The 23,412-nt window shown below is 42.7% G+C and overlaps 1 long non-coding RNA gene across 1 annotated transcript; it reads right to left on the minus strand.

The window, feature by feature from the left end:
* Positions 1-8,579: 8,579 nt before the first annotated feature.
* LOC120589897 (uncharacterized) lies at positions 8,580-9,867 on the minus strand. Its single transcript, XR_005649579.1, has 2 exons — positions 9,530-9,867; positions 8,580-9,419 (listed from the first exon to the last, which is right to left on the minus strand). It is a non-coding gene; the product is annotated as an uncharacterized LOC120589897 (long non-coding RNA).
* Between the last annotated feature and the right edge of the window lie 13,545 nt (positions 9,868-23,412).

Consider the following 23,412-nt stretch of genomic DNA (forward strand, 5'->3'; position numbering starts at 1 on the left):
CACTCACATGTGGCCTTTAAAAGTCCAGAGGGATAGCTCAGCTGTGGAAGTTTCCCCTGAAGATCAAGAGGTCCCAGCCCCACACTGGGCTACCAAGCACAGGGTTCCAGGGAGGGGAAAAGAAGTCCCCATAACTTCTGGCTGTGAAAACAAGCAAAGTCTGAATAAGACGGAGGCTGCTGGAGTCCCAGGCATTTCTCTTAAAGGGCCCACAATCAGCCTTACTCTCTGTTGAACTCACTTGCTCAGAAATCCAGCGCTGGGGCAGCAGCTCCACAGGCACCAGGGACATAAGATGAAGAATTGAATTGTCAGCCCTCAGGGCGAGGGCTAGAGGGGCAGCTTTTTCCCAGACAAAAGTGCTGACAGAGTCACTGTTATTTTGTTGCTTCCTCCCCGCTCCTAGCCTGCATGCAATGGGGGCACCATATCTGAGTCTCCATGAACCTCACTAACACTCTTTGCCCTGCCCTGGTGATTTCCTGAGACCCCACCCCATCCAAATCCTGAGCCCACCCAAGTCGTCTCAAGTACCATTTCCTCATAAATGGCCTGTCTTCACTCAAGCTGTAGACATTTTTAAATCTCTCAAAGATTCACAATCCCCAAACAAGCAGCATGTGGCTTCAACATGCACCATACTTCTTGCTAAGGAGCCCAAAACCCACTCTAGTGCCAGCCAAACTCAGTTCACAGCTTAGCCTGTCTCAGGAACCTCCAAGCACAGCACAAGTGGAAACTATTTGCACATCACGTTGTAGCTCCTACTGTGTACTCTTAGGGAATGGATAGGCCATGGCTGGGCTTGGCCTACACCACAGCACTTCCCCTGAGGCCCCAAAACCTGTTCACACAGTGGCCAGTTTCAGAGCATCACTCAATCACCTACACAAACAACACACCCAAAGGGCAGACTGGACAGGCACCAGAGCCCCGCTAAAGTGAATCCTGTTCCGTAGGGTCAGTCCCTGCACAACAGCTCCTCCACTGTAGTCACAGCCATTCCTCACAGTCAATCAACCTGAGGGTCAATTCTTCCCACTGAAGTGCAAACAGCAACCATGGCTCAACAACAACAGGAGGGCACACACAACACCCACAAGGGACACACCTGGAGTGCCCGGGTCAGGTAACCAGGGAGACGGCACCACTGGGCCCCACAAGACACCTACTCCATAAGGCCACTCTACCAAGACTAGGAGACACAGCAGCTCTACCGAATACATAGAAACAAACACAGGAGGGCAGCCAAACTGGGGAGACAAAGACGCATGTTCCAAATGAAAGAACAGAACAAAGTTTTACAAAAAGAACTAAACAAAATGGAGACAAGCAATATATCACATGCAGAGTTCAGAACACTGGTTATAGGATGGCTCAGTGATCTTAGAGAGAATTTCAACAAAAAAGTAGAACATATTTAAAAAGCTAAAAATATATTAAAAAGCCAGACATGAAAACTACAATAACTGAAATAAAGTATATATTAGAGGGAATCAACAGTAGATTAGATGAAGCAGAGACCAAATCATCAACTTAGAAGATAAAGTAGCAGAAAACAATCAGAACAGCAAAACACAAACAAACAAAAATATAATACAAAAAAATGAAGACAATTTAAGCAGCCTCTGGGGCAAAATAAATATACCAATATTCACCTCATAAGGGTACTTGAAAACAAAAAGAGAGGAATAGCAAGAAATTTAAAACATATTTATAGAAAAAATGACAAAAAACTTTCATAACCTTGCGAAAAATACAGACATACAAGCTCTGGAAATGTAGCATCCCCAACAAAATGAAATCGTAGAGGCTCACACCAAAAACATCATCATTAAAGTGCCAATGTTGAGAGAAAAAGATTATCCTAAAAGCAGCAAGTGAAAAGCAGTTAGTTACCTACAAGGAAGCTCCCATTAGACTGCCAGCTGATTTCTCAACAGAAGCTTTGCAGCCAGAAGGGATTGGCACGAAATATTCAAAGTGATGAAAAGCAAGGGCATGCAACTAAGATTACTCTACTCAGCAAATTTATCATTTAGAATCAAAGGACAGGTAAAGAGCTTCCCAGACAAGAAAAAGCTAAAAGAGTTCATCAACACAAAGCCAGTATTAAAAGAAATGTTAGAGAGAATTCTTTAAGAAGATGAAGAGAATAAGATGAAAAATGTGAATAATAAAATGGTAATAATTACCTATCTATCAAAAATTGTTTTACATATAAATGGATTAAATGCTTCAAACTGAAGACAAAGGATGGCTGAATGGATAACAAGACCCTTACATGTGCTGTCTACAAGAGACTCACTTAGATTGAAAGACACACAGACTGAAAGTAGAAAGATGGAAAAAGTTATTTTATGAAAAGGAAACAAAAGAAGAAAGCTGGAGTAGCAATACTTATATCAGAAATGATAGACTTTAAAACAAAGTCTATTACAATAGACAAAGAAGGACCCGGTAATCCCATTTCTGGGTATTTATCCAAAGAAGCCCCAAACACTAATTTGAAAAGACATGTGCATCCCTACAACCACTGCAGCCTTATTGGCAACAGCCAAGACTCCATCCTTGCACTACCTTTCTTCTTTAGTATCACTGCCCTGCCTATGGCACCAAGTCCCCCTGCTCTACACAATGACTTCCACATGACATGCTTGCCGAGTCCTCTTGCATTCACCCAGAGCCCTACTCTCCGCTCTCTTGTCCTTTGCAATAAAGAGCAGCCATCCTGTGAATCGGTGCCCATTTCTCTCCTGTCCACCTCACATCTGTCCCATCAGCAGATCCTACACTGTATCTTCAGAACTCATCTACCTCTGCCCCTTCTCCTTAGCCTCCACCTTTCCACCCAGGTCCAAGCTGCTGTCATTTCCTGACAGTGTAATTGTGGCTGCCTCCTCACCTTCCTCCTCCTCTTGTCCATGCCCAACATCCCCTAATTGGGCAGGCCACCTCCTCTTAGAGCCTTCCATTTTATCAAAGGAAAAGTAAAAAAACAAAACAAACAAACAAAAACTCCAAAGGAAATGGTAAAGCACCTGTGACAAAGACTATTAGTTGCCAAGGCCATGTTTAGGAAAAAAAAACACTGCTTTCTTTGCTATAACACTTCATTTATGGTACCAAATGTATGAGTTTTCCCCACTTTGTTCATTTTCCAGCACTAGCTGGGTGTCCTGTAATTCAGTTCTATTCTGACTCTATTTACCCGGACATAGCATCAGATCTCATGGGTTCAGGGCACAGTCCTACAAAACTGTCCCACTTCAGACACCAGTCAGAAGTCCTAGGTTGTCACCTGTGCTTCTGACTGACCAGCTATAAAAAAGAGTTCCCATAACTCCCCTCTTTGGGTTCAACAATTTTCTAGAGTGGCTCACAGGATTTAGAAAAATATTTGTTTCTGGTTTGTTACAACATAAAGGGCATGATAAAGGACATGAACACACAGCCAACTGAAGAGGTAAACAGGGAGACATCTGGAAGTGTCCAGAGTACAGGAGCTTCTGTCTCTGTGGAGTTGGGGTGCACTCCCGGCAGATAGTAGTGTTCACCTACATGGAGTCTCTCCAAGCCCTGCATACTTGAGATTTTGTGGAGGCATCATCATGCAAGAATGACCAATCATTAACTCCACTGCTGGCCCCTTCCCTCTCTGGAGAATGAGCGGTGGGGATGAAATTTCCAAGCTTCCAATCAGAATTTGGTCTTTTGGTGACCAGTCCCCTTCCAGAAGCCACCCAAGACCCACCAAGAGTCGCCCCATTAGAACAAGAGGCAATCTTATCACCCAGGAAATTCCAAGGATCTCTGTGTCAGGGACTGGGGTCAAAGTGCAAATATTAGAGCAAAAGATGCTCCTGACACCTGAACACTTAGGAAACCACAAAGGTTTCAGGAGCACCAGCCAGACGCCAGGACAAAGACCAAAACACAGACTTCTTATGACATCACAACATCACACCCAATATTGATTCCTCCTTTCTTCTTTAGTGATAGTTCTCCTGACTTTGAGGTGGATGCATGGACGCCTGAATTATTGATACATTTCCTAGACTCCCTTGCAGTCGGTACAGGTGGGCAACCAAGCTGGAGATGATGATATATAAGCAGAAATGGTGTCTGAAAGCTTCTGGAGATCCCCCAATAAGACAGGGAGAAGCCAGATGTGAAGGCTGGAGCTCCAGCAGCCACTTCAGAAGAGAGAATGGAAGCCACAAGTAGCTAGGCAGAAACATCCATAGTCGCTAGTGACCCTACTGTGAATTTCATGTGAGCTGGGATTGCCCACTTCTGTGCTTACTTCTGTGCACTTCTGTCTTGTTTTAGTCACTGTTATTTTGGGTTTCTGTTTCTGTAGCTGAACACAATCACAGAGAACAACAAACAGCACTGGCCATACCTATGGTCACCACAAGGCAACTTCTCCTACACCGCACAGAGCTTTCATCAGCATCCTGTCATGTCCCAATTGTCATGTTGTCCCTTAGTCCCCAGGCTGCTATTTAAGAGGAAATGCTGATTACTCTGACCCTGCTGGTTTGCTATTCACAGAAAGTCCGGAGCACCTGTCTTTGGTTCTGACTCAATGTCCCCTGACGTTTTCCACCTCTCACACACAATGTATCCTTCTGCCACCGAGTTGATTTCAAGTTCCACCCTTCTGATCTTGTCAGTTGTAGAAAAATCAATTGAGTAACCTGGTTTAACACCTGGCTTCTCACCCATTCTACTCTGGTAAGCCTTGGGCTGTGCTCACCAGGTAAGATCTCCTGGACCATGCCCTCTCATCAAAGCCCTTTGGGGGTGCTTGTCACTCTGAGATGTGAACAAAAATGAAAATGAGTGGGCAGAAGTCTTCAGAGAAGTCTGGAAGACAGGCACTTGTAGCTGCCACCTGCACAGGGGCTAATTTATGAAGGCTCTTCCCACTTGGCTTCTCATTAGGTTGTGCCTCTTGGGGACCCTCTGATGGCTCTTATCATCTTAACTTTGGAGAGAAAAGGTCAGCCAACAGGTGCACAGCAGGTATGTCCAATCTACACCCATTCTCTTAACCACTGCTCTGTGTGTAATCCACTGTAGAGCCCGTGCTCACATGTTGCTGTAAATTCCCAGGTGCCTTTACTCCTGTGCTCTCCAAGAGAGTGTGTCACCTGCCACGAGGCCTTGAGTGTGGTGTGCAGGGAGCTGAGCCTGAAGCCTATGTGTGAGAGAAGCCGTGGCCCAGCCTAGGCACCTGCACTGGGTTCCCAAATATGCATCTGCACCACCAGTGCCCCAGATAAACACGTCCTGTATGGAAGGCAAGTACAGAGTGTTCCATAGCACTGGCAGTGGGACACCAAGAAAAAAGAAACAAAAGGCTACTGAGAAAAATCCATGTTCTCAGACTAACATTTGCTGGAAAAAGGCCAGGTAATCATCTAGACCTTTTGTGTCACAACAACTAAGCAGCTAGTTTATGAACCATTAAGCTGACTGTGCTCATTGATGATATTTTAAGTTTTGCTGAAATTTTAAGCTGGTCCATCTTTTATAATAATCCAATAATGGGGCATCTACTATGTTTACAACTTTGGAAAGAGAGGGCAGCACATGTCACGTCCTGTATTTCTCCAGTAATGTTTATTTTTTCTTTAATTATTCCCTGATTGCAACACTGCAGACAGACTGGAGGGCCTGCTCAGAAATCTGCAAGAAACCGGAGGGGTCCTGGAGGGAGTTTTCCAGAAAAAAGGAACAACAGAAACAATCCCCTGCAGATGCCCTGATGGCACAGAAATGATACATTTGAGCATATGGGAGGGCTCCTTACACTGTTATCAAAATGAGCAACAATTATAAATTTTATGAAATAAAAGGTATTGGTATAAATATAAAAAACCTAAAATGTGGCATGCTTTTAAAGTAAAAATGGCATATAAGAAAAACAGTATGCGGCCTTAACGCTGGGAAGGGTTCCTTTCCACTGGTTCAGGGTGAGCTCCTGCAGGGAGCAAGATGCTATCCTGGCCCCTAAGCACACTATTCACACAGACAGCAGAGATCAAGGGAGATTTCATCATGGTTACAGAACAAAAGATGAGTCTTGTCAGCTTTATAACATCAAAGTAACCATCTGATAGGGGAGGAAAGATAGAAAGGGAGAGGCAGAGGAACCCGTTGGGCACTAACCACATGTTACAGTGTCACAAATGGACAGGAAGAGAAACAGGCCTGTGCATATGAAAGACACACAGTTGTAACAAAAAAAGCCACCTACAGACCAGCTATCCCACTCCTAGCCCTGTGGGGTGCAGCCACTCTGGCTGAGTTCTCTCCTCATGGGAGGGACCAGCGGTGCTGTGCCTTTACCCTGTGTTTACTTCCTTCCTGCTTTTGGTGGCTCTCTGTTCTGGACTGCTTCTCTCATGTGTTAGTCTCCTTACTAACTGTCTTATAATGCAGTACTCTAAAACAGCTTTTCTTTGTAAAATCTATTTCTTACAGAGCTATTAGGCAGTGTTATAAGTATCGGTTTAAAACGCCAGCCAGAAAATTACTGATAAAATAGAAACTATTTCCTAAATAAATGTCATTTGAAAATATACCAGTTTCCACTCTCCATTCAGTAGATCAAGTCAGGGGGAACTCAGGACAGGCATCTGGGTGAAGGACATTTCTTATGCTTCTTTTATGTCATTCCTAGGAATTACTCAAGTCGAGATAAAGAAAAAAATCTGTGAACATAGAGGGAAGTTGTCTATAGAGAAATGCAGATATAAACAGGACTTCTTGGGAAGGGAAAATATTTTATGCACAAATAATTCAGAAAAAAAACCAGGAGAAAAGGTGTGCTGATGATGAGGGAACTTCAGACCAGGCCATCTCGGGTGGCTGCTATTGCTGACAGATCTTGATAAGACCATACTAAAGGACTCTGTGAGCTGTTTTCAATTATGTCTGTCATGAGTCCCTTGATCTCTGAAGTCTCTGAGCTCCCCAGAACTGAGTTAGGGTCTCTAGAAGAAGTTGCACAGGCAGTTTCATTCACCGGGTCTTCCTGCCCAGGGCTATGTGACTTAACTCTATTACAGTTACCAGTGATGGACAGATCACATTAATTCCACATGCACTCAACTTCATCCTCTACTTGCCTTGGTGAAAACTGCACAGTGGCATTGTTAAATATCCCAGAATTATAATTAATTTTAATTAGCCAATAAAATCTTAGTAGAGTAAAATCACCAGAATTGTAATAGCCAAAATTGTCATGCTATATTCCATTTTTAAGAGAAAGAGAAAGATCACGCAGAAAAATCATCTAAAACCAAATCAGAATACAAAGCCAGGCAACATTCTGGGACCCATACATATCTAACATGGTCTAACAGTGCCCTTACCCATAATGCAAGACACATTCAAATTTGCCCATGACAACTCTGCTTTGTCTGGCTGATCCCCTCTGTCCTGCCAGGCCTAAGGCCTCTTCGCTCCTCCCCACCTTGAGAATGTCAGGTCCTCACCTCTTCCTCCTTGAGGCCCTTATCTCTTCCTCGTAGAGGCCTTCCCTCCCAGACTCCATTTCAGCCTGGGCCCAGCCTGCACATTCTCATTTCAAACTCTGAGCTGTAGGCCTAGACATGTTTTATGGACCTTTGTGTTGATTGTTGAATGGGGAGAGATAAGTGGGAGCTAAGGGGCACCTACAAGGTGGGCAAAGCCTGAAGAGAAGAGGTCACTGGAACCCCACCCAGCCCACCTCCCACCCAAAGTGGAAAGGAGGTAGCACTGTGACCTCTAAGCCCCAGAAGGCAGGGGGCTTGTTTGCTGATGGTGTTCCTTCTCTCCCCATTATTGTGCAGATTCACTTTGCATCTCAAGGTTGACATGACCTCCCCTGTACTTTACTCTCTAGCATGCATTTTCCCTCCTCTGCCTGGCCTCTCCTACCCATGCTCTGGACTGTGGATCAGCAAGCATCCCTTGAGCCACGAAAGGGATGCTGTCCTATGGAGGGCAAGCTCTCAGGGATGAGAGAGGAGCAAGGGGAGCTGAGAACTGCCACATACCGCAGCTTACTTGGTGGAGAAGTCATCCTGCCCTAGACCCTCATAGTTGATGGCCAGGGCCCGTTTCCCCATCTAAAAGTGTAAATGACCTCTAAAGTCCCTCCTGGTGTTAATTCCATGAGTGAACTGTCTCAGCCAGTTCAGGGCCACCCACTCCTGGATCTGAGAGGTCTCAGCCCATTTCCTGGATATTTTTTCCCCTGGGGGTTCCTCACTGTAAACCCTTCCCTGGACCCCATACTCTTCTTGCCCAACTTTGCGCTCCTCCGCTACACACTGCTAGACTCCCACCCTACCCACAGAGTCCACGCTGGACACTGCTGGACATCTGGCCAGGTGCTAGAACTCCCGGTAGCTAAGACACGTGCAGAGTAATGATCTCCCCACAAAACAAAACAGTATAATCAACCAGGAGGCCAGGACCTCTACTGGCCTTAGGTCTTTAGAATCCGAATGAACCTTAGAAGGCCAGTAACACCTAGGTCACTAGTAGACATCGAAGTGTCGATGTTCCTAAGTACGTACAAGGAAGAGTATTAGTATTTATTTAGCACAATGTAATTCTTATGATGTCATTGTTAGATGAAAATTCCGACGTTAAAAATGAAAAACTACAAGTACCTGTGTCCCCGTGGATGGTGGTTCGCATTTAGGTTAAATCCAGATGCGAGACCCAGATCTGGCACAGCCACAGGTTCTTGGAGCCCTGCTCTACGAAGGGCGCACGCAGAGCTGAGAACCTGAGCCCCACACACCGCCATCAATTTGACTGTTGGGGTCGGGGCGAGGAGCCCCTTTCCCCTGCTCCCCCCGCCCCCACCCATGGCGCGCACATTTGAGTGCAGGAGGGCCCCACGTGGCTGCCGTGAGAATTGAGGGAGCGCAGAGGAAGGGGAGACGAGGCTCCTGGGCACTAAAGGGGAGATTCCGGAGGGGGCGGGTCAAGAAGGTGGTCGGGGAGCTGAGGGATGGGCCCTTTGCTGGTAGAAAATACAGATAGAAAGTGGACTTTCGAACTCAGTAGTCCGAAAAAAAATAAAGAAGGCGCTGCGCTGGCGCACTGTGGTGATTGGGTCGCACGTGCACAGGGTGGCGGGGGCTTCTGCGCAGACGCAAACTGGAGGCCCAAGGCCAGGAGGTGGGAGACAGAGACCCGCCGTCTGTCCCCGCCAGTGTCTCCCACAGCTCCTCCACAAGGCCTCCCTTCCACAGGTGTTTACTGGGCAGGAGGCTACACTGGGAGCCCCCCCGCCTTTCACGCAGCTTGCTTTGGGGCGACGCGCTGTTCCCTCGCCGTCTGCGCAGTCCTGTGACGCCATCGGAAGGCGACGGGAGGCGCTGGGCAGCTTTTCGTACCGGCACCTGTCAGGACACCTGGGTGAGAAGGTGACGCTCCTCAACGCTCCCCGCCCCCGCCCACCCCCGCTCCCATTCTTGCCCCTTGCTCTGTGGAGTCCCAGTCCCTCCTTTACCCTTCTTGCCTCTGTGAACGCGGCGTTCTCCAGTCACTGGGCGCTTGCCCTTCTGTGTCCTATGGGCAGGTAAGACTCAGACTTTCCTCTGTTCCCGATGGATGCAGTGCTTTTTAATGTTTTCTGGAGAACTCCTCTCTTGCTCCAGCGCCCTTGATGGTTTCTGTCGGTGCCTTCCGATTGTGACTGCATGTCAATGCTAGAGGAATTTCCCGAAAGCACTCAGGGTTTCTGTTTAATTTGTTGTTGTTTTATTTTGTTTCGCATTCCATTCTTCGTTGTTGAATTGTACTATTTTCCTGCACAGGAAATAGTCTTTCAATGACTACGTTCCCCTCGCCCCCCCAAACAGAAAAGAATAGAGAATAAAAAAATGTTCCTGTGTTTCTATGGCCCAGAATTGAGAAATGTTAACATATTGTCATTGTTTAGAACTATCTTTAAATATATTTTTTAAAAGGAAATCAACCTTCCTGGTCACATTCATTTGTGGTCAGTTTCATGTAACTTTGTGTACTATATTATAATTAGATTTTAATTACTGTTCCTTAAAAGCAACATGGTTGTGAAAAATACGTCCAAAATAGAAATCAAGAACACAGTTTATTTTCTGGTCTCTTCTGATTGTGGACTAGATTAAGGGTTTAAGTAATAATTTATTAATCTTTTTATAATTATAGCTATCTATTATTAAACCATATACCTTTACAAATCATTTTTAACTCCTTGGCCATTCTGATGACCTACCCTCCACTCAAGTGAAGAGTTGATATTATAGATGAATACAACAATTTTGATTGCTTTCCTTCTTCATTATTCTCTCTCTTCAAGAATAATTGGAGTTTTACCACAGTGGCAGATAAGCATGTTCAAGTATGTGAATGAATGGTTTAAATGTGATAAAATCGTACTTTTTATTAGTTATGTTCATAAACAGAATTATTGAGTAATAGAAATCAGTATTATCAAAGGCAATACCTATGGACAAAGGTCACATATACTGTATATGTATAATGTGTGTAAACACTCTAACTATCCCTTAATATTACGATTTTTTTCCTTAGCTGAAACTCATAATTGATTGGTCCTGTCTTAGCTTCCTTTCTTCCTTCTCTCCCTCCCTCATTTCTCTTCTCTCTCTTTGTTTCTACCAAACCTCTGCCCTGTTCTATGTATTCCTAAGGTTTTCTAACTTACCATGTTATTTCATTAATTTTTCCCATCTCTTAAGTTGTTCTCTCTGGAGTTCCTTCATTCCTCCATTTGTACTTTGTCTTTTAAGACTGGCCACAATGTCACCTTTTGAGCACAAGAGAAAAACATTAATGATGGGACCATATATTCAACATTTACATTAAATGTTTAGGACCCTTAATGGGTAAAGAACATTAATAGACAAACACTTCAACAGACAATATGGACAAAAGTACTGGGCAGGTGTGTCACGAATGAGGAAATGCAAAAGATCACCTGTCCCGAAGAGAGAACTTTCAGATGAATAAACCATCAAATAAATGTGAATTAAAACAAGATCCTTTTCTCCCATTGGAGTGATGGAGATTAAAGCTGTCGTTATATGCCTTGTTGATGGGGTGGGGGTATACTGGAAGGGATGCAGCTGAGCACTTGTCTCACCAAGACTTCAAACACTGACACCTTTGTGGATCTGGGACTCTTGGTCTTGCAGAGTCATGCAGAGAAACATCAATCTGCATCCAAAAACAAGAGAAAAGCATCTCTAGTCCTTGTGATGACCTTTCAAGAAAATATCAAACAGAAATTGCATCCATGGAATGTCTTGAATTGTTTCCCTCTGGTTACCCCACATTTACCTTTTCTCTCAACTTCTCTGAGGAACTAAGTAGAGTCAGGTGTCTTTCTCATTCTTTACCATGTTGATGTGGCCTCTTCACCTTTTTCTTGGACTGAAGTCAACCATGACGCTATTTCATGGAGAGAAGGGCTCTAGATTCCAACCCTTCCCACAGGCCATGCTGGGTGTTGGGGACAAGAGTCAGAGGGTAGGTAAGACCACAGATATTTGTGAAAAATGCACTTGTCTAAACGTTTACCTGCATGTGTTCACTTTAAACTTTTACTTTTATCCTATTCCAAACCTTTGGTTTTTGTAACTTTTCATTTCAAGGATTTTGGTGTGATGGAAAGCAGAATTACCCTAAGTTTATTAGCCAGATTCTATAAGAGAAAAAGCTAGGAGGGAATGGGGTACAGGGGGAGTACTTTTGAGAAGCTCTGATCAAAAAATATATCCAGAACAATCATTTTGTACCACCTCCATTAGAGTAATTAGTACAGATCTTGGGGGCGAGGCTTTGAAGCTGTGCCAATATCCTGGTTCTCCTAAGTTTTTGCCCAGTGACCAGAAACAATTACTACAGTGTTGTGTGCCTAGTAGCGATGTCCTTTTTCCCTCATTTCTCTATACTTAAGAATTTCTTTTTTTGTAGGAAACTCGCCACTCTTTGCAAGGGGACAGGCCATACAGAGGCCTGCTAAAGTTGCTTTTTCCTCTGGTCTATGCAAGGAGAGGAGAGTTATCCCTTCCATTGCTCACATTTATCTATTCAATTTTATTTTATTTTTATTTTTATTTTTTACTATCAGTTGAGACTCAGAGACATGTCACTCAATGGATGATCATCCAAATTGTCATTGTTTATATATTTTTTGAAATCATTCCAACTTTGATCAATGGAAGTCCTTTCCACCTCCTTGATGTTTACTTTTTGAAATTCTCAAAGACACCCAGACACCTGAAGGCTTCTTTACAACAAGGACTGCTGGTCCTTGGAAAAGGTGATGTACTGCATAAACATCAAAATCAAAAGATAAACATCGATGATCACAATGCCAGTAATATAACTACCATTTATTGAGTGCATCAGGTAGTGTGCCAAGCACTGTGAACACATTTTTTAAAAACAAAATGATCAGTATAAACCCAAAGTCTTATTTTCACTATCTAGACTTTTTACATGAGGAAACTGAGTCAGAGCCGCAGGACCTCAGCTGAGTTCACTTAGCTGACGAGGTGGTCCAGGGAAGGCCTGTTCCTTCCTTGTTTGCCGGTGCATGCTTGGACCTGCATTGGCACCTATGTGAGCGATGCTTTGCTTACACGCTTTCTTTAAATGGCTCACTACCCCTAGAGGCTTGAGCAGCTGATAATAAAGGACCTTTCTGTGTATGCACTGGCATATGCTACCACCCCACTCCCAGTGGAGCTTTGAGAGCTAAATATAAATATGTTGTATACAGAAAAGAGGAAACATGCTTTTTATTTTGTCACATTTACTATTTTAAAGACCTAAATTATTTCCCACATGCATCCTTCAAATGTCTTTGGAAGTGTCCTTGAGGGAAAAGACATAATGCAGATTTCACCAAGGGTTCCTCCATTTTTTAATACTGATCTTTATGAAACAGCTCTTGGAGATAAGATATGGGGGACAGAGAGGAGAACCTTACCCAACATGCATAGCCAAGGGGTGGACTTGCAAGAAGGTGCCCAGATACAGATCACTGGGGGTCATATGAGGATAGACAGCTCTTCATCAGCTCACGAATTCACACCTCAGGCCAGAGGAAAAAGAAACTTTACCAGGCTTTTGTATGATCTGTTCCCTGAGCAAGGAGAGGCGAGTTATCCCACAGCCACAGACCATTAGTGAGGCTGGGCTCTGTGGTCCCGAGACATGGGCAAGAAACCACAGACTGGCTCAGCTTCTACGTTTACCTGGCTGCAACAGAGCAGTCCTCTGAGGAAGGAGGGAGGTGTTTGTGCTAAGCCTTCCTCTAAGTAAACTCCTTAAGTGAGTGAATACCTCAAGACAGTGTGTGTGGGGTCTCCTTTGTTTTCAAGGCTCCCCTGTAAGAGATAATCAGGGCTTGTGGGTTCAATATTGTTCCCTGCCCTTCCTTGTCACTGAAATAGTGGAAAATTTAAAAATATGTAAAGAACAAACAATAAAGCAAAAAGAAAAAGACACAATTTGCCCACAGCACACTGGAAGCTGGGAACGGGAGTGAGGGACCATGGAGACCACAGAGTATTTCCAGGGAGCAAAGAGCAGGATAGTGGCAGGAGGATCCATATGGTGGAAGAGGGTTTCTGCCTAGCCAAGTGATTTCAGAGGGCAGGGCTGTAGAGGTCATCTTTGGGCGCTGCCTCCTGAGGCCACTGTGTGTGCTCTTCTTGTCATGATCTCTCCCATCACATCCACCTGGCCTGTCGCTGAGCAGCACTGGCGGAAGTGAGCGAAGTCATCTGGGAAGCAGAACAGGGGCAGGAAGAATGCGGGAAGTAAGTGGTAGAAATATGTGGTACGAATGGTGAAAATATGAATGTATCAGTTGACCTGATCCCAGGAGTAACAACCCAGGAACAAACTCATCTGGAAAGGCAAAGGCTTAATGTGGAGAAAGCCCAATCTCTCTGAGGATATAAATATAATCTGAGTGAAGGAGACACACACTAAATGGCACATAGATTAGATTAATAGACCTGGGCTGCACAGGTTTAGTATAAGTCAAAGCAAAATTATATCTCAATTATTAAAACTGGTTACTTTGATGTAAAAGCTTATTTGGAAAAATAAGTGGACCTGAAAAACCAAAAGGGTTTTAAGTGAAATAATCAAGGGCAGAGATACTTAATCAGATAATAAACAGTAATACGAAGCTATAACACTTAAAAGTATACACAGCTGCAGGAACCATCATCTACATCCATAAAATGCAGAGGTCACTCCAAAAAGAACCAGTTTTTGTGTTATAATGTTATGTGTACATGCAATAATTTACTGAATGCCAACAGTATCATCATTAATTAAGAAAGACTTACTTAATCAAAATTATGGAATCGAGAAACAAACCCAGACAATAAAATTAAATCTTCCCAAATCCCCTTAGAACATGATAAATTCTAAGTAGAGTTAATTAAAAAAAAAAAAAAGAAAAAGAAAAGAACAAAGAAGACAAAACAAAGCATGACTATTTTTCTTGGCTTTAAGGTAAAAATGACAGTTTTAGAAACTATGTAGGAAAACACATAAAACATTTTGAAATGATATTGAGATTATAATTTAAGACCCCAGCAGAAATAAAGATAAAAAACAAAGGGTAGTTATAAAACATTTGTATAGATATACTCCCCATATATAAAATGTCTTAGAAATAATAATTATATCAATTGAATATTGGACACAAGGCATAAACAGACATCTTGTCCTTTTTTTTCCTGGTCACCATTAATCAACCATCCTATGTTATTCACTAGTCTCTGTAGCCCAGAAAATGGCATGTAGCTCAAGGCTCCCCAGCCTCAAGCTAGCTGCCTCAAAGACAGCCACCTCTCTGATTTTTTATGAGAATTCTAATTACAATCTGGGTCAGTTGTTTTTAGACCAGGAAACCACTCATTATATTCTCTGTAAGGTGGATCTGCTAGCAATATTTTTCTTGGTTTTTGTGTATCTGGACTGTCTTTATCTCCTTTATTTGTATATAGCTTTTTTGGGTATAGGACTCTTAGTTGATGGGTCTATTCTTTCTTTGAGCAGTGAACAAAATTCTAAAAGGAGTCCTTCGATGGATAATTGTATAAAAAGTAAAGTATGGTACACATATGCAATGGAATACTACTCAGCTGTAATTAAAGACAAAATGCTGCCATTTATGACAGCTTAGATAGATCCTGAGAATATCATACTAAGCAAAGTGAGGTAGACAGAAAAAGTTGAGAAACATATGATTTCACTTATATATGAGACATAAAGCTTAAAGCAATAAACAAGACAAACAAAAACTCATAGACACAGACAACAGTATGGTGATTACCAGAGCGGAAGCATTGTGAGGAGAGGCAGAAGAGAATAAGTGGATTAAGTATATGGTGATAGAAGGAGACAAGACTTTGAGTGGTGAACACATATTGTAATATACAGATAATGTATTATAGAATTGTATACTTTTACAACTTATATAACCTTATTAACCAATGTCATCTCAATAAATTTAAAAAATTTTTTTATGAATCCAAGCTGATGACAGAATGGACTGGATTGAAGAGAGTGGGAGCAAATGTACTTGTGGGCAGAAATCTGTGCGGTGGGTGGTCCCAAAAAGGAGAAACTGAGGATCAAAGATAACACATGAGAGAGACACACCAGGCTGGTCCTAAACGGGCTAAGCTAGTGCTCTACAATAGGATTCATGGGAATAAAAGTCACCATTTTGACTTGACATAATATTTAATTAAGAAAGGATCACAAATGTGGCAGTTATAATTACAGTTAAGGTTAAAGTTAGTTATAATGCAGATGAGATAGGTCAGTGACACAAGAACAAATATTGTGGCAGAAGCTAAGAAGTGAGTGGTCAAATGACGAGTGTATGAAATGAAACACCCCTCTGAGTAGAAGGTAAAGAGTAGCTCAGTGCTAGCTATGGCACAACACACAATCACAAGAACCTGACACTTCATATCTAATTCAGAAATCTTAGGATGACACTCCATCTATCAAACTTCAGTGCTCTTTGGAATGAAGGTGTCTTCTCTGCCCTCTATCAATGCACCTGGCAAAATAGTTAGGGGGTCAAAAGCAGCCTGAATTCTATTTGCCATGCCAGGTGTCTTGCTCTAAACTAAACTATGGAAAACAGCTCTACCTAAATATATTTGGCACAGGAGATAATATTTTATTGATCACAAAAGTGCTTATACTTGAGTTGCAACCTGAAAATCAGAGACCCCAGAAGATTACACGTGAAGGCCACTCATAATCAACTGAACAAGCAGGAATATTTGAGGAAATCTGATAATGCATTCCACTCATGTGAAAGTAGTGTTATTAGAAGACTTCTGTTAGTTTTGACAAGAATTGGGACCATACAATACACCAGGGCAATGTAATCTAGAAAAATGAGGTCATGCATGCAAAAGTTCAGAACCCAAGTGTTCCTCGTCTACTGTTTTTCAGTAATGAGCTACTCTTTAGAGGCTGTGTTTCAAATAATACCAAGGACAGGATTGTCCTGTTTCTATAGGAGACATGACAATTATGGTTCTGGAGGGAGATGGGCCTGTTGCTTCTCTTATAACAACATCATGGGGCTTGATCTCATATACAGAAATTCACTTCAAAGACACATCTGAGTGAGCTTCCATTTCAGGTGAGGCATGCCTCAGGTGAGGGCAGGAGGGAGCGGCAGGCTGAGCGACATGCCAGTGGTGGCCTCCTCCTTCTGCCCACTGGGGCTCCAACTTGCAAACCTCAGGATGTACGTGCATGGAGAGGCTCCTCGCACTTCAGCGCCAGGCTTGTGCCCCATAAAGAAGAGAAGATGACAACGTCAGGAGGGTGAAGCATCTGCCCAGCTGTCAACCTGGCCATGCCAGGTGCTAGGCAAGTTGGGTGTGCTGTGCTGGGCTCTCATGCCTGTCACGCCTCTACTGTCACAAGGCTGTGTGATAATGGACTTTGAGGACTTGAGCTCCTCCAAAGTGGCACCGTGACACCTACACCTGTGGAACCTCTGGAAAGCCAGGGTCTGTGGCATTCTCCCATGAGTGTCAGGATCGTCTCCTTGGATCTCAGCAAATCCAGGCGATGGTGACCCCTTTCACAGTGTGGCTTCTCCATTGCCTGGGGCAGCTGCACAACCTTCGGTCAGCTCCCATCTAGTCTGCCAGGGACAACGAGGCAGCAGGTGCACGGTGGGCACGATGGCGCCACCTCCTTTAGCACAGGCCACCAGAAGGGTTTATTGAGATACTGAGTGGAAGTGCCCCGGTTCTGCCTGGCAAACGGGGTGTGCTCCACCGGCCATCACTTCTGTCTCTGATCAACGTGGCCTTACGTTCTGCCCCTGATGGACTCCCTTCCCCAGATGATGCTTGAGCAAACCCGAGAGTCATCCTGATTCTGATACCTGCAGAATCAGCCTTGAAGAATCTGGACAGCAGTGGTCTGCTGTCACCCTTGGGGAACAGAGCAGGTGTCTGTGCATCTTTCCATTTCCATGTTGCTCTGAGTCCACTCAGCCTTACCTCTGCAAAGGGGCCCTGGACCTTCTGTGGACAACAGCAGCCAACACATCACTGAGTCCCTTCCCTCTGGCTTCTGTAGCTCCTTCTTCAGGGACCCAAGGTGCCAATCACCCTGCAACGCCAAACACTTGAGGGCGCTGAGGTTAGAGGCCAGATCTGGGCCTCTGTTGCTGCCAGGATGCCACTCCCATCCTCTCTAGCTCCCCTCAAGGTAGGCCCTGCCCCTCAACTGGGGCTGGTGGGCCTGGCCCTTCTGGATGGGGTCTCTGGTCCTGCCAGGCCGGGTCCTTTCTGTGGTGCCGAATTGGGCAGGGCGGGTCTCGGGGCCATCTCAGCTGTCAGGTTACAGTTCTGGGTGGGGAGGCAGTGCCCTTCCAGGATCCCCACCAATTCCGCTCCAGGCATGGGGTGCTGCACCTCCAGGACAGCCACGGCATTGACGACCTGAGCCCTCCTTGGTGGGAGCTCACAGGCTGCCTGCTGCTGGTCATCGTCCTGCTCTACTTCCGCTTGTGGAAGGGAGTGAAGACGTCTTGGAAGGTCATGTGAATCACGGCCACCATGCTGCACGTGGTCCTCTGTCCTGCTCCTGCAAGGATTCTTTCTTCACAGAGCCATTGACAGCATCTAAGGGTACCTGAGTGTTGACTTCCTTTGGCTCTGCGAGACCGCTGAAGCTGATCCTTGATGGTGGAGCACTCCTGCTACCTACATCACAGAGGGATCCAAATCTCACCAGATCAAAACTGAAGTCCAAAAAAATAAAATAAAATAAATACAAACGGCAATGAAATCTAGACTCTGGCTTTAGATTGCTTTAACAAAGAAAGAGATTTTTCTGTGTTAACAACCCATCCTCGGCCCCCTGTCTGCTCACCAAATTAACCAAAGCCCCCCCTGTAAAATAATAATCATCTTAGTTTGGATTTTTATTTAATCTATCATTTACTTAAAATGGTCTTAAATGAAGTTTGCTTGTGCCTGGACGGTATCATGGGTCACACTCTGATCAATTGATGCTAGTTTCATTTCACAGAGTTTGGACTTCTGCTTCATGAAGTTAAGTACAATTTATGGGCCCCCAAACCAGTCATTTAAATAATCTCCCATATTTGAAAATAATGTGTATCCTGTGTTTACTGCTGTAAAATCCTGTTCTTTTTTTTCTTTCCCCAGTTGGGTACACTTTCTTCTAAAGTCATTTAACATTCTTTCTGTTGATTTACTTTTTGCATACCCCAAACAATTGTCATTTGTAATGGTTTGAATGACATCTAATAGGATTGTAAATGTGACAATTTGACTCATCAGTTATTATAGTTCTAACTCTTAAATATTAAGTCTGTTATGCGTACATGGCTTCCAATACTATCTAACACATTGTATTTGCTAAGTTAATATTATACATTGTTATTTGCCAAATTTTCATATTATTTTCCATTTACAATGTTATTTTATATTTGTTCTTTTTAAAAGTAAAAATTTTATGACCTATCTAAACATCTTTGGGTAAAGAATATAGGCTCAGTCTGCTGTTTTGATGAAATTCAAGTTCATAGGGCAGTCTTCAAAAATTTATTTTATATTCAGTATCTAATTTATCTAGCCATAAATATGAGTATTAGTTGCAGCATAATTCATAGCCATAATTTTCATCCTAGTAACCTTAGACAATAAAATAATTCTTCCAAAGCCTCCATCTTATGCATTATTTTTTAAAATTTATTCCATGTCGACTGCCTAGAAAATCTAGAAAAATAGATTAGTACACATTAAAAATATGTATCTTGATATGCACAAATTATCCAGTTAAACTCAAAAGAAATATCAATACATAATTGGATCTACATAGGAAAAAAGAATATGTGAGAAGATGTATTTATAACAAGAAAATTATTTAAATTAATTAAAAGCTGTCCACAAAGGAAAGCTCAGGGCTGAATGCCTTAACTGATAAATTCTACCTAACATATGGTGAATAATTAACACAAAATCATCTCAAAATCTTTCAAAAATAGAAGCTGAAACTTCCCCCAATTATTTGATGAGGCCTATATTACTCTGATTTGAATACCAGAAACATTATGAGATAATAAAATAACTGATCATAATCTCTCATGAATATAGACGCACAAATCCTCACAAAATACTAGCAAACCGAAACCCGAGATAAATGATAAAAGTTATTATGTAGCATGACCAGTTGGGATTATTTCACAACTGCAACGCTTGTGTATATTAAAAAAAATCAATCAACTCTCTAATGGAAAGGAAATATGACTGTTCTTTGTTGCAAATGATATAATCTTGTATAAAATTTTTTGAGAGGAATTCACTAAAAATCCACTAGAACTAATGAATAAGTTAAAAAGTTCACAGGATATGAAATCAAAATACAAGATAGAATTATACTATGACGTAGTAATAAACGATGTGAAAATAGCATCAAATTAAGAAACATTTATAAATTTAAGCTGTTCTAATCTAATCTTCTACACTGACATTGTTTTTGAAATCATAAATTAAATAAATGAAAAACATTTGAATTAATGTCATCAAAGTTCAATATTAATGTCAATATGAGTAAGATCAAAATACATCATAAATTGATCTACAAATTTAATGGTTTTTAAATTACCAAAAGATTCTTTAGAAAAACTGACAAGCTTATCTTAAGTTGGATATGGAAATTTAAATCAAACTGCACGTGCAGTGTAATCTTTAAAAACAATATGGCATGACTCACAATCATGTACATCAAATTTTACTTTGATGGTATTATAATTAAGACTGTGTGGTATGGATTCATGTAGACCAATCAGGTAGATTTCAGGTCTAGTAATAAAAACTTTATTAAAATTGATTTTGACAGAGGTGTTAAGAAGTTCAACTTAAAAAGAACTATCCTTTCAACGGATGGTGATGTCAATATTAAATATTTATATGCAAAATGATGAAGTTGGTCCCCTACCTCAATACAAAAATCCTCAAAATGGATGACACATTTAAATGTAAAATCTAGAAGTATATATTTATTGAGAAAAACATTGGAATAATTTTTGTGACTTTTGATTAGGCCACGGTTTTTTAATTTATGCCAAAAACAGTAACAACAATTAAAAAATAGAGAGATAAATTGCACTTTAAATTTAAAAACATATTCTTCAAACAATAGCAGAAGGAAATGAAAAGGCAGTTCGCTTAATAATAAAATATTTCAAATTATATATTTATTTGGAATTATATATCTACAACACATAAAGAACACTTGGAAGTTAATAATAAAAAGTGAACCATTTAAAAAAAATGGACAAGCACCTGAATAGACATTTCTCCAAAGGAGGCACAGAAGTTGCCAATGAGTATGTAAAATGTGCTTTGTGATTATGGAAATGCAAATTAAAACCATAAGGAGATAATAGTAGACTCCCAAAGAGGATTATATAAAAGAGATAATGATGAGTATTGATAACAATGTGGAGAATATAAAACCCTCATACATTTCAGGTGGAATTGTAAAAATGAGCAGCCACTGCGTAAAAAAGAAAATAGCTTTTTTTTTTTTTTTGAATATTATACATGGAGATATGCTATGACCCAGAAATTGCACACCCAAGTGTCTACACCCCCCAGGACATATGGCCACTCAAAACCCATAGGCAAATGCTCATGGTAATAATGTTTACAATAGCCAAAAGTGAATAAACCTAAATACTCACGACATAGTGAAAATAAAAACAATATGTGTATATTCACATTATCGAATATTATTCACTAATGAAGAAGAATGAAGAAATGATGCATTGTACAAGGAATGGACCTCAAAATAAGAAGCTAAAGTAAAGAAACTACACCCAAAAGAACACATAAATTAATAATCCACTTATAAGAAATTTTCATAAAATGCTCATCTATAGAGACAAAAGTAGATTAATAGTTATTGTGAGCTGGGTGATAATGGGGATGGAGAGTGCATGTAAGTGGAATTGTAGTTGATAGTCACCTAGTCAGAACCTGCAGCTGGGACAACAACCTTGTGCCACCTCCCTCTGGTAGTAAGAAACAGTGAGCAGATAGAACCACAATCACAGGAAAGAGGAGCAGCCCTGAGAAAGGCCCTAAAGTCGCACCTGCGCATTGGTAAAGAGTCAACTCTAGTTAACTTCTCCTTACCATCACAGTAAACACTTCCCCGAAGGGGAGATTCAAGATGCTCAGGAGACAAGTGAGGCATATAGGTACCCTGTGCAGGACCCATCTCAACATGCTTTAGGGAGGGAAAAAAGAAAGGGAGGGGGGTGTCCCCTAACCCCAAGGGCCATAAAACCGCTGGATCTGTGATCCTTGGGAGCCACATCTTTTTCCTTCCTTGGTGCATCAAGCTTTCGCTTTAATAAATCTTTCTTTCTGAGAAACTGTTTCGCCCACTCTCTTGCCGACCCCTGCGCTGTAACAGAACCATCTAAGAGGCCTCCCCAAGACCCTAGGTCTGACTCTGGGGACTGACCACCGGTAGGTGAGTACACAGACACCCACTGACCTGTAAAAAAGTGGGGAGCTAGTGGAAACCAGATCCTGGATTGAACAGGCTCCCTCATTACCTTCTTGTTCTGCTTTCCATTGCCAGAATCTCAAAAGAAGTCAGATTCTACACTTTACTCATTAATCTTTCCTAACCACTGAAATCATCACAATTCACAGTTCCAGTGTCAGTGATGACTTCTGTAGTAAACTGTCCAGTGGGCAGGACAGAACCAAGAAACTTCCAGGGCACACTCACTATTGCTTCTTAGACAGCGATCCAGTCTTTAGTCAGCTCTGCTCCACAGCACCTTCCATGGGGAAGAAAGCATTCTCAGTGTGCTATGCAATAAATGGCCACACGCCACATGTAGGGTATGGAGTCACGCATTAATGTTTACACGCTTCTTACTAATGTGCTGAAACTATTCTAGACAACAGGGGCTGAAAAGGACTGTATGAGATTACTGGGTGATTCAAAATGTCCGCCATTTACAGGTCAGGAAGTGTGCTGCTGCTGTGTCTAGAATAAGGCAATTTCCCCTGTGCACACACCTCCGCACACCTCCTGAAGTCTGTCCCCCTTGGTTCCTTGACTCCTTGGGCATGTAGACTCTCTGTCACCTGGGCAGGTCATCAGTCCAGCTGGCAGAGAACAGTCCCACATTCACTTAAGCACTTTTAAAATTCAAATGGATAATCTAAGTTCAAACACGCACATTTTCTTAAGGTTCACCAATGAGAATAGGATGCTGTCTGGGGAACACGAGTGGGAGTCCTGATCCCACCCCACTTGTCATCCGGCATCCCCTGCCCGGTGCAGAGTAAACAGATGAGAGTCAGGCCTATGGGCATGTGGGCTTTTTACAACTCTTCTAATGGAGTCTCATCCACCTCCCCTACCCTAGAGCCCATAGCCAACCACCATGGGACTGCAGGCAGCCGGCAGGGTGTGTCCGCCTGACCTATCTGCATGAGGGGTGCCCTGTTTGCCTCCCAGCCCCACAGATAGCCTGCCCAGTAGGGATCCAGTCGGAGACCTGGAGCCCTTCTAAGGGCTCCTGCCTCTCCTGCCCTAGCTCCTGCCCCAGACCTGTCTGTTGCAGTCTACCCCGTGGGCGTCTCAGCAGCCTCACTTGTCCTGGGCAGCGGGACAAGTGCCCTGCCTGTCCCCTTTTCTGTTCGTCTTCTTTCTCTTTGCTGCCCTCCTTTCCTTCCTTCCACTCTAAGTGGGATCAATAGGGCTCCAGTCCTTGCCTGAGAGGTGCTGTGTTGCCACCAGAGGAAGGAG

The sequence above is a fragment of the Pteropus medius genome, unplaced genomic scaffold, assembly GCF_902729225.1.
Source record: "Pteropus medius unplaced genomic scaffold, Ma_sr-lr_union100, whole genome shotgun sequence".
Classification (NCBI taxonomy): Eukaryota; Metazoa; Chordata; class Mammalia; order Chiroptera; family Pteropodidae; genus Pteropus; species Pteropus medius.